This window comes from Anabrus simplex, chromosome 5, assembly GCF_040414725.1.
Source record: "Anabrus simplex isolate iqAnaSimp1 chromosome 5, ASM4041472v1, whole genome shotgun sequence".
In the NCBI taxonomy this organism is placed as follows: Eukaryota; Metazoa; Arthropoda; class Insecta; order Orthoptera; family Tettigoniidae; genus Anabrus; species Anabrus simplex.
The window spans coordinates 20,127,215-20,142,490 of NC_090269.1; the positions used below are offsets into that span (position 1 = coordinate 20,127,215).

At 39.0% G+C, this 15,276-nt stretch overlaps 1 protein-coding gene across 1 annotated transcript in view; it reads right to left on the reverse strand.

The window, feature by feature from the left end:
- The window catches only part of LOC136874332 (cell adhesion molecule Dscam2), a 1,095,748-nt gene that overhangs the window by 440,407 nt on the left and 640,065 nt on the right, over nucleotides 1-15,276 (reverse strand). The window lies entirely within an intron of this gene.

Below are 15,276 nucleotides of genomic sequence, written 5' to 3' on the forward strand. Positions count from 1 at the left end.
AGTGGGAAGGAACTGGCCGTGGCCTTAATTAGGTACAGCCCCAACTTTCGCCTGGCGTGAAAGTGGGAAACCACGAAAAGCCATCTTCAGGGCTGCCGAGAGTGGGGCTCGAACCCACTATCTCCCGGATGCAAGGTCACAGCAGTGCACCCTTAACCGCACGGCCAACACGCCAGGTATTATTATTTTCTTCTTCCTCAAATGATTGAGGTTGCCAAACTGACAAAGAATGTCACAGAATATAAATAATAATCATAATAACAATGTTATTTTCTTTACGTCCCATTTACTACTTTTATAGTTTTCGGAGCCGCCGAGGTGCCGGAATGTAGTACTACAGGAGTTATTTTACGTGCCAGTAACTCTACTGACACGAAGCTGACATATTTGAGCACCTTTAAATACAATCGGACTGAGCTAGGATCGAACCTGCCAAGTTGCGGTCAGAAGGCCAACACCTCAACCATCTGAGCCACTCAGTTCGGCACACAATACACATTTAGAAATCTAATTATAATACAGAATAAAACATAAACAATAATTCTAATGTTGAGAAAACAATCCTCCGTGACAAGAAGTTGACAAAATACTTGATTTGATTTAATTAGGTGGGTGGAGAGTAGAGGTATGTCTCAAGATCGATATCGAGGCTTTCAATGTACATTATTTATGCCCTGACTCACAATGGTCTCATTCGGGACACCGAAGTGCCGTAAGTAGGTGACCAGTAATTTAGGAATGGCACCCCTTGCACCCAACATGTGTGCTATAACATCGATGTCCTCAAGGTTTTACTTAGTGAGGTAATAGGGAATGGTTGCTGAATATGTCCTCTTTTTTTCTTCGTCGGCTTAAGCGGTCTTTGCACACGCGATTCAAATCTGATTGGCGGATCGAGAGTGAAACATTTTTGTTCCCGAGTTTGAAGGTAGTCATGTTGATACGTCTTGTTCCACCGTCAACTGGCAATACATTTATTTGTTCAGATATGTGGTAGCCCTTGCTGACAAGATGTAGTGTTTACAGTGCACTATGTCTTCTGGTATGGGCTAGAGCAATTTGTTACTTTCATTGATCTGTCTCAGTCCCATTCTTATCTTTGACAATGTGAAAGTGACCGAGGTATGAACGATGCTAGTAATACCATTCCTTCTTCAGCCAGTCCCTGTTATGAATGGTGTGAAAATATCGCTCATAGGTTCGGTTGGTGCGTGCATTTCAGTGGGCTTGGTGGATTGATATGCAATAGCAAATTCTGGCTTGGTGAGAAAAGCAACGGGAAACTACCTCACCCCTCATTTCGCTAGTATGCCTCTTCAGTGATGCCTAGGTTGTCTATGATAGCTTTTGATGGAACTGTGGAGGTTTAAACCAGCATTCGGGCTGAATACCTGACATACATGTGGTAGAGATCGATTGAATCTTCAGAAAACACCATGATCGATTGTGTGGATAAACGTTTATCACAAAAACACCAGGGTAACACACTCGGTTAGGATAGTTTCCCACGTGTTCTTTGCTAAGCCAGAAAGCAGCACTAGCTGCCAGACAATCTTTCCAGATCTCCTGGCTACACGACAAAAGCATACCAAACTGAATAAGAAAGTTTGTTAAGAATGAAGCCATATTTTCCAGTGTTGACTTAGTTAAATGCAATAAAAACTTTCCAGTCTGTCAAACACACAGAAATTACAATATACATTGTAACACTATAAACATACCTGTAAAATAGACACTAATATACAACGAATGACATGTTTCGTTCTACAAGAACATCCTCAGATTCTATCAAATCACTTAAAACATGCTTATATATGTACAGTATTCTTTACGTTGTGTAAACTTGTCAAGGATAGAGAGTTTAGTGATAATATGAACCAGTAATGAAGAAAATAAAAATGTAAAAGTATTAATAAAACGGAAAACTCACGGACTAATCTAGACTGCCGATGCTAAGTCCGTTGTCACCACACACTATTTCAGGACTGTGGTCATGGAAAGTTTTGGGCAAAGAACACTCCTCGCGGAGAGGGGAGGGGTAATATAGGAGTGGCCTTGTGGAGCGTTGTGGATCTCTCCTATGGGATGTTAGAGGCGAGTACACTGTACCGAGGAGAGGGGAGGGGGAGTAGGGTGGAGCAAGTGGAGCGCTCTGGAAACTTCCATAAACATTGGAGAGGGGAGAGTAGAGGAGGTTATTGACCTACTTCATGTTATAATGTACTTTTATGTAATATGGATGAATGCAAATTAAAGATTTTAGGTTAATAAAGTAGGGAATTGAAACAGAGACTAAATATTAAATGTTGTTATTAAGAAAAAGGCTAATTTAATGAGAAAGTTTTGTACAGATGTTATGTGAGTAGGGCGAAGAAGGGGGAATTCTTTAAATGTGTATGGTCATTTAGGTTAGTTACTTTAGCATTTTTGCGATGTAAATTTCTATTGCTTCCTTTATATTCAAAGATTTACTTTTATTTTCGATATGTAAAATTTTTAGATAACCTCTCCGCGAGCAGTGTTCTTTGCCCAAAACTTTCCATGACCACAGTCCTGAAATAGTGTTTGGTGACAACGGACTTAGCATCGGCAGTCTAGATAAGTACGTAAGTTTTCCATTTTATTAATACTTTTACATTTTTATTTTCTTCATTACTGGTTCATGTTATCACTAAACTCTCTATCATTGACAATTTTATACAACGTAAAGAATACTGTACATATATAAGCATGTTTTAAGTGATTAGATAGACTCTGAGGATGTTCTTGTAGAACGATACATGTCATTCTTTGTATATTAGTGTGTATTTTACAGGTATGTTTATAGTGTTATAATTTATATTGCAATTGCTGTGTGTTTGACAGACTGGAAAGTTTTTATTGCATTTGAATAAGAAGATGACACAACACTATATCAAAACCCCTTTGCAGGGCCGAACATATAGAAAACTTGGACCAAATATTAAAATATGTCAACTAAATATTGAGGGCATTAGTAGAACCAAATATCAAATCTTACAAAATATGTTGGTAAGGCATAATATCGATGTGGTTGCCTTAGACGTGTAAGGGACTCGTCACATCTCCGGCATCTTCTTCCAAGGAAATACGCCACGCACTAATCTTCATCATTTATTATTGCTGTGGACTCACCTTATTACGACAACATCCGTATTCTTCGCTGCAACTGGTAGTGGATAACCTCATCGTTATTATTTATTGAAAAACTATACCCTGCATGGATGTCAGCTCAATTCGTTTACGCCATCCTCTGTCAACTGACTCCCGGCAGGCTTGCTTCACCCGATACCGTTTTGTTTGCTAGTGCGCGCTCCCGTAACATCTGGAACCAACTCGACTTGCCTCTCCTCAGTTCTCCCCCTCTACACATTCATATATAAGCATGGTTTTGCTCTAACCTCATTGAGATGGATTTTGCCTGTGTAGAGGGTGGAGCATGGAATGTCCTCTCCGTTATTGTGAAGTTGTGCACTTCACTGCCTTTTCTGTTCGAGTGCTATTAACTTCCAGATGAGGAGGTATGACAAAACATTTTTATTTACTTTTAAACTTTCAGTCTTGAAGGAACAATTTTCCTTTTTATAAATTAATCTGGGAGCATGCCATTTCTAAGACAACACTTCACCCTTTTTCTCCATCTATAAACTATAGTAAACCATGGATTCTGTTGGAATTCTCTTTTGAGCTGTGCGTGTTCTACATTGGTGCCTTTGCGAGTCCCATGAGTGGTTACGTATGACCGGTGGTTCGAAATTATGTTTTCATTATCTGTGGCTGATTGAGACTGTCTTTAAACAGCCTTCTTGGATGACCGTGATTTGGATAGGTCAGTGAACTTTCCAAACATCATTTTCATGGGGATAGAATGTGCATATATGCAGTTCCCTTTCAAAACTAACTTTTTTTAGTGGACTTCACTGCCGAAGACTTTTTGTATTGTAACGTGTGTTTTCTCCATTTTTGAGACTGTAATTTTCTAACATTTTGGATTTACTGCTCAGCTTATTGACTAGTAGTTAGGTAGGCATATTTTCCGTTTCTCCCTTTCCTCATCCTTCCCCCTGATTCTTTCTTTTTTCTCTCTATGTATGCCTTATTATAAAACTAGCAAATGTACCCGTGCTTCGCTATGGTATTCTATATTGTATTCGAATATCGAAGTAAATACTGTACATACAGTAAATAAGATTGTTTTAAAATTGCATGTCTCTTAGCGTTATCCGAGAAACATCATAGGGAGGTTCCCAATACGGTGTTTCCAATATAAAGTGCTTGTTACGGATTTGTGATGATAAGCCAGGCTCACTTGCCTACTGCCATTCACAATCGAGTTGGGAAGTTTTCATTATCATTGCAGGCCCCATCGCCTACTGCGCGGTCACAATCGATTTGGGAGTTTTCGTTACAATGGCAGGCCCCCTTTCCTACTTCCAGACAGATTACAGTTTTCATTACAATATTTGGCAACTTCCCTACTACCAGTCGAAATTGCGTTGTGCAGTTATAATGACAGGTCCCTTTTCCTACAGCCAGCCAGCCAGCTTACTACGAGTTACACCAAGTTGGTGAGTTTCCATCAAAATAGCAGGCCACTAATGCCTAATACCAGTCACATTTTAGGTGGATACATTTGTTTATAAGGGCGGGTACCCTTGTCTACAGCCAAACACAATCGGGTAGGGGACTTTTAAACAACAATGCATGCTCCCTTGCCTTCTGCAAGTCAAATCGAGAAGTGAATTATTCACTACAATGGTATGCCTTCCTTACTAATGCCAGTTACACATGTGTTGGAGAAGGACCCCATTCCTACTGCCAGTCAAAGTCGGTGTGGTGAGTCCTGATTACAATAGCAGACACACCCTTTCTCGATCGCTACAAGACGACATCAGTGAATATATATAGATCGACATACGAAAGTATATGCATGCTTAAAATATTGTAGACTTTCATTTACAGATTGACTGCTCAAAACGGTACGTCATATCGACAAAGGATTGTACCATAAGACGTCAGATTTAGCGGCCTAAATGGCTGGTCGTATGATATCTGATCTATTCATGGGTCAGTTTGAGTTAGAAACGTTCACTAGGGTAAATTTTTTGTAAGATTATCTCACTTTGCATTACTTTTCAGATAATTATGTGACAGCTACATACATAGCATTTGGCTCACATATGGCTACTGGGTGGGCCAATTTTCGTGTAGGTTCGAATCCCACTATCGGCAGCCCTGAAGATGGTTTTCCGTGGTTTCCCATTTTCACACCAGGCAAATGCTGGGGCTGTATCTTAATTAAGGCCACGGCCGCTTCCTCCCAACTCCTAGGCCTTTCCTATCCCATCGTCGCCATAAGACCTATCTGTGTCGGTGCGACGTAAAGCCCCTAGCAAAAAACATTTTCGTGTATGGTTTGATGATTCTTTCTTATAAGTGATTGAAAGTATGAATTATGCATGTAAAAAGTCCAAATTTACTTAACATCGAGAAATAGTCAAAAATCAAACGTAAAAGGGATACAGATACAACAAAAAGTAATAAGACTAAGGTTGTAGATCACTCCAAATTGAACGAAGATTGTGCCTTCCCTTATGTGATAGGACTTCGCGAAGATCTGCACCATCAATAAAATTGTCTCCATATTTTGATATTCTTCGGGGAAAAATTTAAAGCTCTTGGAAATGTTCTGTCCGTTACAGGCTAAAACGTATAATTTTGCCAAATATCTGTTTTCTTGTTCGTCTGGCAGATTATGCCGCAATGTGGATTTTGGGCGAGGAGGGTTAAAATTAGGACTTTCAGCAAACTAAACCAAAAAATTATGCAGATGGTTGTTATTATTACCCCTTAAATGCGTAGCTGTGCGAACATTTCGCCAAAATAGTCAATGTAAACAGTCGTTAGGATTTTACTCATATAGATAGATAAGGAATCTGCTCCACGTACAACACCTTTTGGTCTATGTCTGCTGGACTTACCCTGCAAAACCAACCATTCATGATATCTCCCTTATTAATCTTTCTGTCGAAAAAATACACATGAAAAAAAGCTTTAGAAATGGATTTTCAACAAATTTGGTCGATTTACAGTCAGGTTGGTCATGTGCTGTATATATTGTGGAAGAGTAAATTCACCATTTCGGTTCACTACAAACCGCCAGTCCATTCCAGGAAAAGGAAATGTTATTGACCTTTAAAATCTACCTTTGGAAAGGTGGATGCTAAATATAAAGTTTGGTTCAAATATCTTCACTAGTTTTCAAGTTGTAAGAAATACGCTCAACACGCGCCCGTTCTTAAGTTAAGTCCGGTTAATAATATCTCCCTTATAAATCCTCTTACCGAAATGATGCACATGAGAAAAAAGGTTTAAAAATTAATTTCCATTAAGGCAGGTAGATTTCTATTAATGTTGGTTGTGTATATTTTGTGGGAGTGAAAATTCACGGTTACGGTTTCGTATAAACCCCCCAGTCATTTCATGGATTTAGAAACAATATTTGCCCTGAAGCCTACCCAAGGACAGGTGGATTCTAAATATGAATTTTGGTGGAAATATATCCAGTAGTTTCCAAGTTATAGTCAAACAGACAAACAGAAAAAACAGACACCAAAGCTAAAAATATGCAAATGGTCATTATTACACCTGAAACGGATAACTGTACAGAAATGTCGCCAAAATAATCAATGTACAGACACTCTAGAAGTGCAGACCTTTATTTCGAGAGTTACTGCTTTGAAACTCTGCGACATATCTGCAAACGGACCTCACCATCAGACGCCCCTTTCAGTCTTCTACATGGTTGGTCCCATGACATCTTCTCGTATCTCCTATATTTATGGGTTAGATTGAGTTAGAATCATTGGGTGTGAAATTTTGTACAGTTTTCGCGTACTACTTTATATTTTTGATACTCATGTGACAGATAGAATCATAAAATTTGGCTATAACATTGTCACTGGTCATGCCAATGTGCGTGCTTAATGTCATGATTCTATCTTTCCTATAAGTGTGTCAAATTAATGTTAACATATACGTGTGAAAGTACAAAATTAACTTGAAATCGAGAAATACAGCTCTATTTAATGTATAAGGAATAGAAATACGATAAAAAGTCATAGGACCAAAGTTGTAGATCTCTCCTAAATGAAAGGCGATTGTGCTTTCTGATTTGTGATAAGACTTACAGATTAGCCACCAATTATCTCGAAAAGAAGGTGTGCACCGTCGTTAAAATTAAATCCATATTTCGATATTTGCATAGCTTAGAGTATTTCCTCAAAGGAAAGAGTGTCAAGCTTTCGGGATTAGCACTCTCATACATACGGTGTAATTAAGGAAGAAAATAATTCAGTAAAGAAAGTTGAAATTAATAGAAAATGGATTAAAACCGAGGACAGCCGGATGACGACATATGTAAATACCAAGTGAATGTATTCGAAAATCAAATGCCCCTCAATAAATTATGCTGGTGTGAGTTATGGATATAAGAAAGAGGTAACAGAGAAGAAATTTAGGCGCAGGCATTCTTAGGTCAACAGATAAGATGACTAATGGTGTTAATACTTAAGCTATTCGAGGACGGTTATAAACTCCAACGATATTCCGCCAATATCCCGCAGAATGGCCGATTGACGCCCTCTGTTGCCTTCTACCCAAGGAACAACCATGAATTTAAAGGTATGATGACGAAAAGGGCAATACGTTACTTCCCTGCTGGCAAGCAGTCAGAGACGTTGCCATGGTAACCTGTAGGTTCGTTGTCGGTCTGTCGGTCACACACGCAGACCATGATACCCGCAGAAAATAGTAAATTTCTCCGTCATTTGAATAGTAAGGTAAATTGTGAACATAACGAAAGTTGTTTATAATGAAGAGACGTTTCACATACCGTCCACGGAGTTTACAGGAAATCAATAGTATAAGAGAAAATGGAGGAAAACCGTTCTGGTTTTCCTATAAACCCCCGTCTAATCAAAGATTTTAAAATGAAATGCATATAGAAACCTTCCCCGGGGTGAGTATACTCCAAATATGAAGTTTGGTTGAAATCTATCCAGCCGTTTTGCCGTGATGGTGAAACAAACAAACAAACAAACAAACAGAGAAACAGACACGAAAAGTAAAAACCACCGATTCGGTCTTGAGTTGACCTAAAACGGATAAATATCTGAAAAATTGGCAAAACAAACGAAATTACAGACAGCGGACCCCCTACAACTTTATTTATAAGACTATGTTTTATTTAGGTTAATGGTTGGGAAAATGGCATATTTGTACAAATTAGTGATGTTCCGAGAAAATGTGTACAAATGCGAGACTCGGTTATTCCCTGTGCTACGTCTGGGCGAGTGCTGATAGACTCTCAATCAATCAATCAATCAATCAATCAATCAATCAATCAATCAATCAATCAATCAATCAATCAATCAATCAATCAATCAATCAATCAATCAATCAATCAATCAATCAATCAATCAATCAATCAATCAATCAATCAATCAATCAATCAATCAATCAATCGATATAGCGATCATCAATCATTCGATTAATCGATTATTTGATTTATCGATCAACCGATCAATTGGCAATCGATTAATCGATCATTCGTTCAATCGATCAATCGGCCATTTGATAAATCGTAGATTGTCCCTCCTTAAAATTTTAGCGAATCACAAATTTTTGATATTTATTAAATTAATCAATTGGGGTGTGTACAGGGCTTCGATCCGGAGAGTTCTGGAACCTTCCTCTCCGCTATAAAAGCTAGAACAGGCAGGGGACATGCCTTGCCCATCTCCGGAAGGCTCACCAGCTCAAGGTTAACTTGAGGGGAAGGTGTCAAAGTTTTTTTCGTAATGTAAATTTTCAAACAAGTCTTTATTCTAACTTAGGGAATAAAGAGTGTGAACCCTCTTTTAGTTCCTATTCAACTTGGTATTGGGGTGACTATGATTTTGTAAAATGTAAAATGTATCTCTTCTTTTGGAACTTAATAAGCTTGTGTGCACATTTCTAGGAGAGCAACTGTCTGCCTCCGCATCATTTTGATTTTAGGGCCAGGAACTTTAACCTGTGTTTTTTTCTTCCCTCCAAGGCGCTGTAGAATGAGTATACGATACTCCTGTTATTTCATTTGAAGTGTTGAAGATCAGTGAAATATGTTTGAACTGTTAAAAGTAGGTTGTGCCTCGAGAGGCCTGGAAACTGTAAATTGTCGATGAGCAAACGATGCTCAGGTTGTAATGGTAATAGATTCGGAGCTCAGTCTACTATACTTTCATAGAGCATTGATGCTCTTCCTATTTTTGTAGAGAACTCTGTAAAGGAAATTGGGAGATCTGTCTCCTTAACTTTTGGGTGTATGGAGCAATAGTGCTCAAATAACACTTGTAAAATTGTATTCAACTACTGTACCTGAAACCTTGTACTGTCGCTGAGCGACTGGTTTTGTTAATATCTTCCATTTGAAACAAAAAAGGAGGAAAAAAAGGTCCAAAAGATATAACCATGATTTTTAAAGCTTTTAATTAATTTGTTGATTGTAGTAGATAGACCCGTTCATGCCCGCACCTTCTTTCACCTATGCCAACCACGAAATCTCCGTAACCATAATAGTAATAATAATAATAATAATAATAATAATAATAAAGATGGATAAAAGGGAATAAGTGGATAAAAGGGTATCTCAGGAAATATATAGCCATGCCGACAAATCTCACACACCTTCAGAAAAAGGCACCTGGACTTCTATGCGCATATTCTCAGAAAGAGCGACTAAAACAACTTTCAACCTCGCTCTTTCGTTAAGAACCAAGAACAACTGGCTTACCGTAGTGAAATTTAAACAGACCTCCAGAAAATTAACATTGCCAAGGGAATTATATGGGACAGATGCAAATTCCGAATACTAATCAATAATCACCAATTTGCAGACAAGACCAACACCAGAATCACTAACACCTAGACCAAGGAACGCAGGAAAAAGCTTACTGAGAGGATGAAGAGATTTTGGGAGAGGAAGGAAGCAAAAGGTCAGCTAAATCAGTTTAACCGCGCTCCTTAATTGAGCACAACGATGTACTAATAATAATCAGACTCTTGAAGACTCTTCAACTTCTACTAGTCTTAAGAAACGGTGTGCTATAAAAATTTTCTACTGCGTGGTAGCAGACAAATTGGGTGCGTAAAACACACGCGGATAAGTTATATTATGTCATGAAAGTAAGTATTGCAAGCTTTGAAAGAAGTTAGCCTTTAGGTCGGGTGGATTGATCATCATCTCATGTTTTTCTTTCTAGATTAGGAAAGGAAGACGGTTCTTTCATCCAGAGGAAAGTATTCTATCTCTGTAATTCGATCTGTCTTCCAGCCAAGACGAAAAGGGGAGTCTCTATTGCCTCCGGGTATTCCCCGCCAGCTCTCTCCTAAGTGTCTTGGAACACTGGATAAGATGGAATTTTTTCGGCCTAGTACAAAGGACATCGGTGAGTGGAGATCTAAATAAAACATGCTCTTTGAACAGAGATACCGTAATAACAATGCAGAGCATCTCCAACGCCATCTCCGTGCTTCACTTTTTTCTTGTCCTAACATTCTCGTCGGCTAGTGAAGTAAAGCATAGAACTTTTAATCCGATTGGACAGGTTCGAATGCCAATTCTCTAATGCGACGCTGGTGTTAGGAACTTGGTTAAGGTACAGTAGGCCTAACAACTGAGCAGATAATTGGGTCAAAATTTGAAACTGTTAGGTTGTTAGGTCTATTGAAACTAATATTTATGAATAAATTACACGTAAAAAATACCTGAAAAAAACGTATAACAGATTATACGCGAAAAAGAAGAATGTAAACCCTTTATTTTGAAACTTGCGAAACTTGCGTCCACTCTTCCAATAATTCTTGAATGTTATAAGTTACATTAATGAAGTACTCCTCAGCGTGGTCCATCTCTCCTCACTGACCCACCGTGGAGTGCCAACTGTCTTATTTACTGTAACTTCCCATTATGTCATGGTCCGACGATGTCATGGGTCTTCACGGATTTGTGATTGCACTTAGTCTATTATTATTATTATTATTATTATTATTATTATTATTATTATTATTATTATTATTATTATTATTATTATTATTGTACCGGGCGGTACACCTCCACGCCGCTAGTTTAAAAATGTGCGCCACTTGAAACTCCTCTGCTGGAGGAAGTCTGAACTTTATCTACGGTATTAATTTTCTACTTTATCAGAAGATGTCACTACCTGGAAATTTTGGAGTTTTTGAACTGTGTCATTTTCGACGTATTTTTGTTTTGCTTGTAGTAAGAAGTGTGAACTTTCTCTTCTAGAGGACACTACTGAAAAACTACAATGGTGCACCCTAGTGCGACGTGAAAGAACTATTTTTTTGGAGAAATTTTTATTTCAAAAGTTTGTTTCTCGTTAAATTTCTTTCTGTTATTGTTTAAGTTGGCTGTATACCCCTCTCTTTCCCCTTGTTTTGTATTTAGCCAATCCCGAATTTCTTTTATTAATTTCTGACCAATCGGATGTATCTTCCCCCAACTTGAATATGTTGCTGTATCCTACCCAATAAAGAGTTTGTGGGAGGGTGTTCTCGTTCCCCTAACGCCTCAAACTTTCCGCGAGAGTATATAAACTGCTGATTTTAGGGTCTCCGGGCCACTTCTGTTCCATCTTTTCGTGTGTAAAGTACATAGCAGGGGGCGGGAAGCGCCTCTTTCTTCGGCGGCAGTCAACAACCAGGTAATGGCCGATTAATTACTTCTTTTCTTGCTTGCTCAGCAGTTTAACTCTCGGGGCGGGTCCGAAGTTTTTCCATTATGTAACCTTCCTTAAATGTAAAGGAACTTGTATCTATTCTATCTTTTAAACTACATATTGGGATAGAGAGTGCTTAACCCTCTCGAGCTCCCACTCATATTGTTTTGAGGTGAACTTGTTTTCTCAACCTATTCTTCCTTAACATTATGTAAATTTGTCAATTTCTAAAGTCACCTCTTTAGTATGGGATTAGCCCTTGCATCAGTGGCCTAGAGCCAAATTAGGTTTTGAAACAAATACATTAGGAGTGCAAATCACCTCCTCTCAAATTGTTGATTTAGAGGTCATGTAATTAACCTTCTTGTCATTTAACAGACCTCAGTAGGTTGGGTATTTTACCCCTGTGTATATGTCCTGAGAAGACAGCTTGAAAGTAGAATTAGGTGTGGCCTTTGACAGGCCTGAATTTTGAGAGCAAGTTGCTCTTTTCCCGAAAATTGTGTTTTCTGCGCGCCTCAAGGAGGCCTTACTGTGTATTTTGGAGCAAGTGCTCCTAGGTACGAATGGGGTTCTCCCCTCTCTGTTGACACTTGTGTTTGGGGTAAAACTGAGCTGATTGCTCAAGGATTGTGATCGCGGGGCTCGAAGCCCAAATCCTGTAAATACTGTAATTGTACTTTTGTTGCCTTGCTACTCTGTACCTGCCATATTTGTTATTTCTTGATTTTGAAAAGAAAATATAACCTTGTTAAATTTTAAATTCACTTTAATTTCGTAGCCTGAGACCTATTCACCACCCCGCACCTTCTTTCACCTCGAACTACCACGGAAAACTCCGTAACAATTATTATTATTATTATTATTATTATTATTATTATTATTATTATTATTATTATTATTATTATTATTATTGTCCGCCTCTGTGGTGTAGTAGTTAGTGTGATTAGCTGCCACAATCGGAGGCCCGGGTTCGATTCCCACCTCAGGCATTCACGAATGTTTTTTTTTTTTTCGTGGTTTCCTACATCTTCTCCAGGCAAATGCCGGGATGATACATAACCTAAGGCTATGGTCACTTTCTTCCCTCTTCCATCCCTGTCAATTACAATCTTTCCATCCCCCCAAGCACTTGTTCTGCATAGCAGGTGAGGCCACCTGGGCTAGGTACTGCTTCTCCTCCTCAGTTGTATCACGACCAAATGTCTCACAATCCAGAACACTGCTCTTGAGGCGGTAGAGATGGGGAGGTGCGATCCTTCACTGAGAACGGGGAAAGACCATCCCTGGAGGGTAAAAGGATTAAATAATACTCGTGTCGTAGTATCTATTCATCAAAGTGCCTCTCCAAGAACCTCAAACTCAGACACTACAACTCGGTAGTCAAACCATCTGTTCTGTATGCTTCTGAGTGCCTTGTAATGGCTAGGAAGGGCCCGCTCAGAAAGCTGGAGTTAAAAGAGAGGAAGATCCTGAGGATATTAGAACCAATCAGAGAGGAAGGAGGCACTTACAGAATCCGCCATAATGATGAACTGTATGAACACCAGGAGGACATCGTCACGTCTATAAGGAAAAGGCGATTGACCTTTTATGGACACTTGGCCCGTCTGGATTCCAGAAGACTCACCAACAGGATATTTACAGAAACAGGAAGAGGCAAGGCTTCTAAGAACAAATGGATCACGTCAGTTAAGTCAGATATGGAACAACTAGATATCCCACTGGGACAAACTCATGACCGACTACTGTACCGTCGAGCCATCCGACACGGAGTTTTCCCAACGTCCCTTACAAATAAGAAGACTACAGGAACTAAGTGGACCGAGGAGAGAAAGCTGGCTCATAGTCAGCAAATGAAGGAGTATTGGAAGAAGAAGAAAGCAACAACTTTACCGAAGAGTAGATACGAGCCCCGTGGTCCTCAGTAGGCCTAAACGACAATGAAGAAGAAGAAGAAGAAGAATTATACCAGGAGGTACATCTCAACGCCGCGCGTTCAAAATAAGCACCTTAATGAACTCCTCTATCGGTCAAAAAGTGAAACTGATAACACAACAAGTTGGAACTTTAATCAGAAGTGTCACCACTGAAATATTAAGTAATTGTTTTGTTGTGAAGTTTCCTAAACTGACTGAATTTCTCCTTGTTTTGTTTTGATATACATCAAGAAGTATGGACATTCTTCTACAGATGACAATACTAAAACTATGATCATGCACTCTAATTCAAGGTGGAAGAACTTATAATTTAAAGAAGTTTCATATTCCTAGATGATCCATAACTGATCTATGTTCATTTGTTTTTGGGTTGGCAATACTTCCTTTTCTTTCCGCCAGTTTTGAATCTAGCCAATCAGGAATTTTTGTAATTAATTTTCAACCAATCCCGCATTTCTTATTCACTTTGAATCTGCCAATAAAGATTAAGTGGATGTGTCCTGATTAGTCTTGGATGATATCGAACCTTCCCGGAGGGTATATAAACTGCGGCTTTTCATGTTTCCTGGCCAATTGATCGTCGTCTTTCTAAGTGTGTGCGTTGAGGCAGGAGGCGGGGCTCCTCTTTCGTCGGCAGCCAGAACATCTACAAGGTAATGGCCACATAATTCCATCTTCCTTGCTGTATCCGCAAAATTTTTCCGAGGGGAAGGTCCGAATCTTTACCATGTAACCTACTTTTCTAAAATGAAACTTTTCTTTTGAATAATGTAAAAACATAAAATCTTTAATTGTAAAGTGGGGATAGAGAGTGAGTTACGCTCTCGAGCTCCCCTTCATCTTGATTTGAGTTGTTTGCGATTTTGCAGCCTTTTGTAATGGATTACAGTAATTTCATTGCGAGCCACCTCACTAGTTTGGGAATAGCACCTGTTTCATCGGCCTAGAGCCCTGTAGGATTTTTAGTTCTCATTTCCTTGGAGCGCAGTGCACGCCTTCATTCATCTTGTGTTTGGGCCAGTTATCTAACCTGTTCTTTTCCATGAAGGCCCAGCAGGTTGGGTATTAAATACCCCTGTAAAAGAAAGGTCAATTTGTAAACGGTGGCTTGAGAGGCCAGAGATTGCAAATTTTGATGTAATGTTGCCTTGAGTGGGCAGTAAGAAACTGAGAGCCTCTTTGCTCTTTTTCAAAGATTTTGTAAGTTTAACGAGTGCCTCTGGAAGGCTAGATATTGTATTTTGGGAGCTAGTGCTCTTGAATTAGAGGATTTCTATCCTTAACTAAATAATTCCTTGTTTTTTTATTAAAGTTTTGTAAACTAGATCCGGTATCCCGGGAATTGTAAAACTAAGGGCTTGAAGCCCATAATCTGTAAAACTCACTATCTTGGATCTTCCTTGTCTTGTTTCAAGGTTGCTTTTGTACCTGACATGTTGATATTTGGAAATTGTTTAGTTGTTTTTGAAGAAATATAATCTTCAGTTCAAGTTTTAAATTAATTTTGGTATTGTAGATAGACCCATTCACCCCGA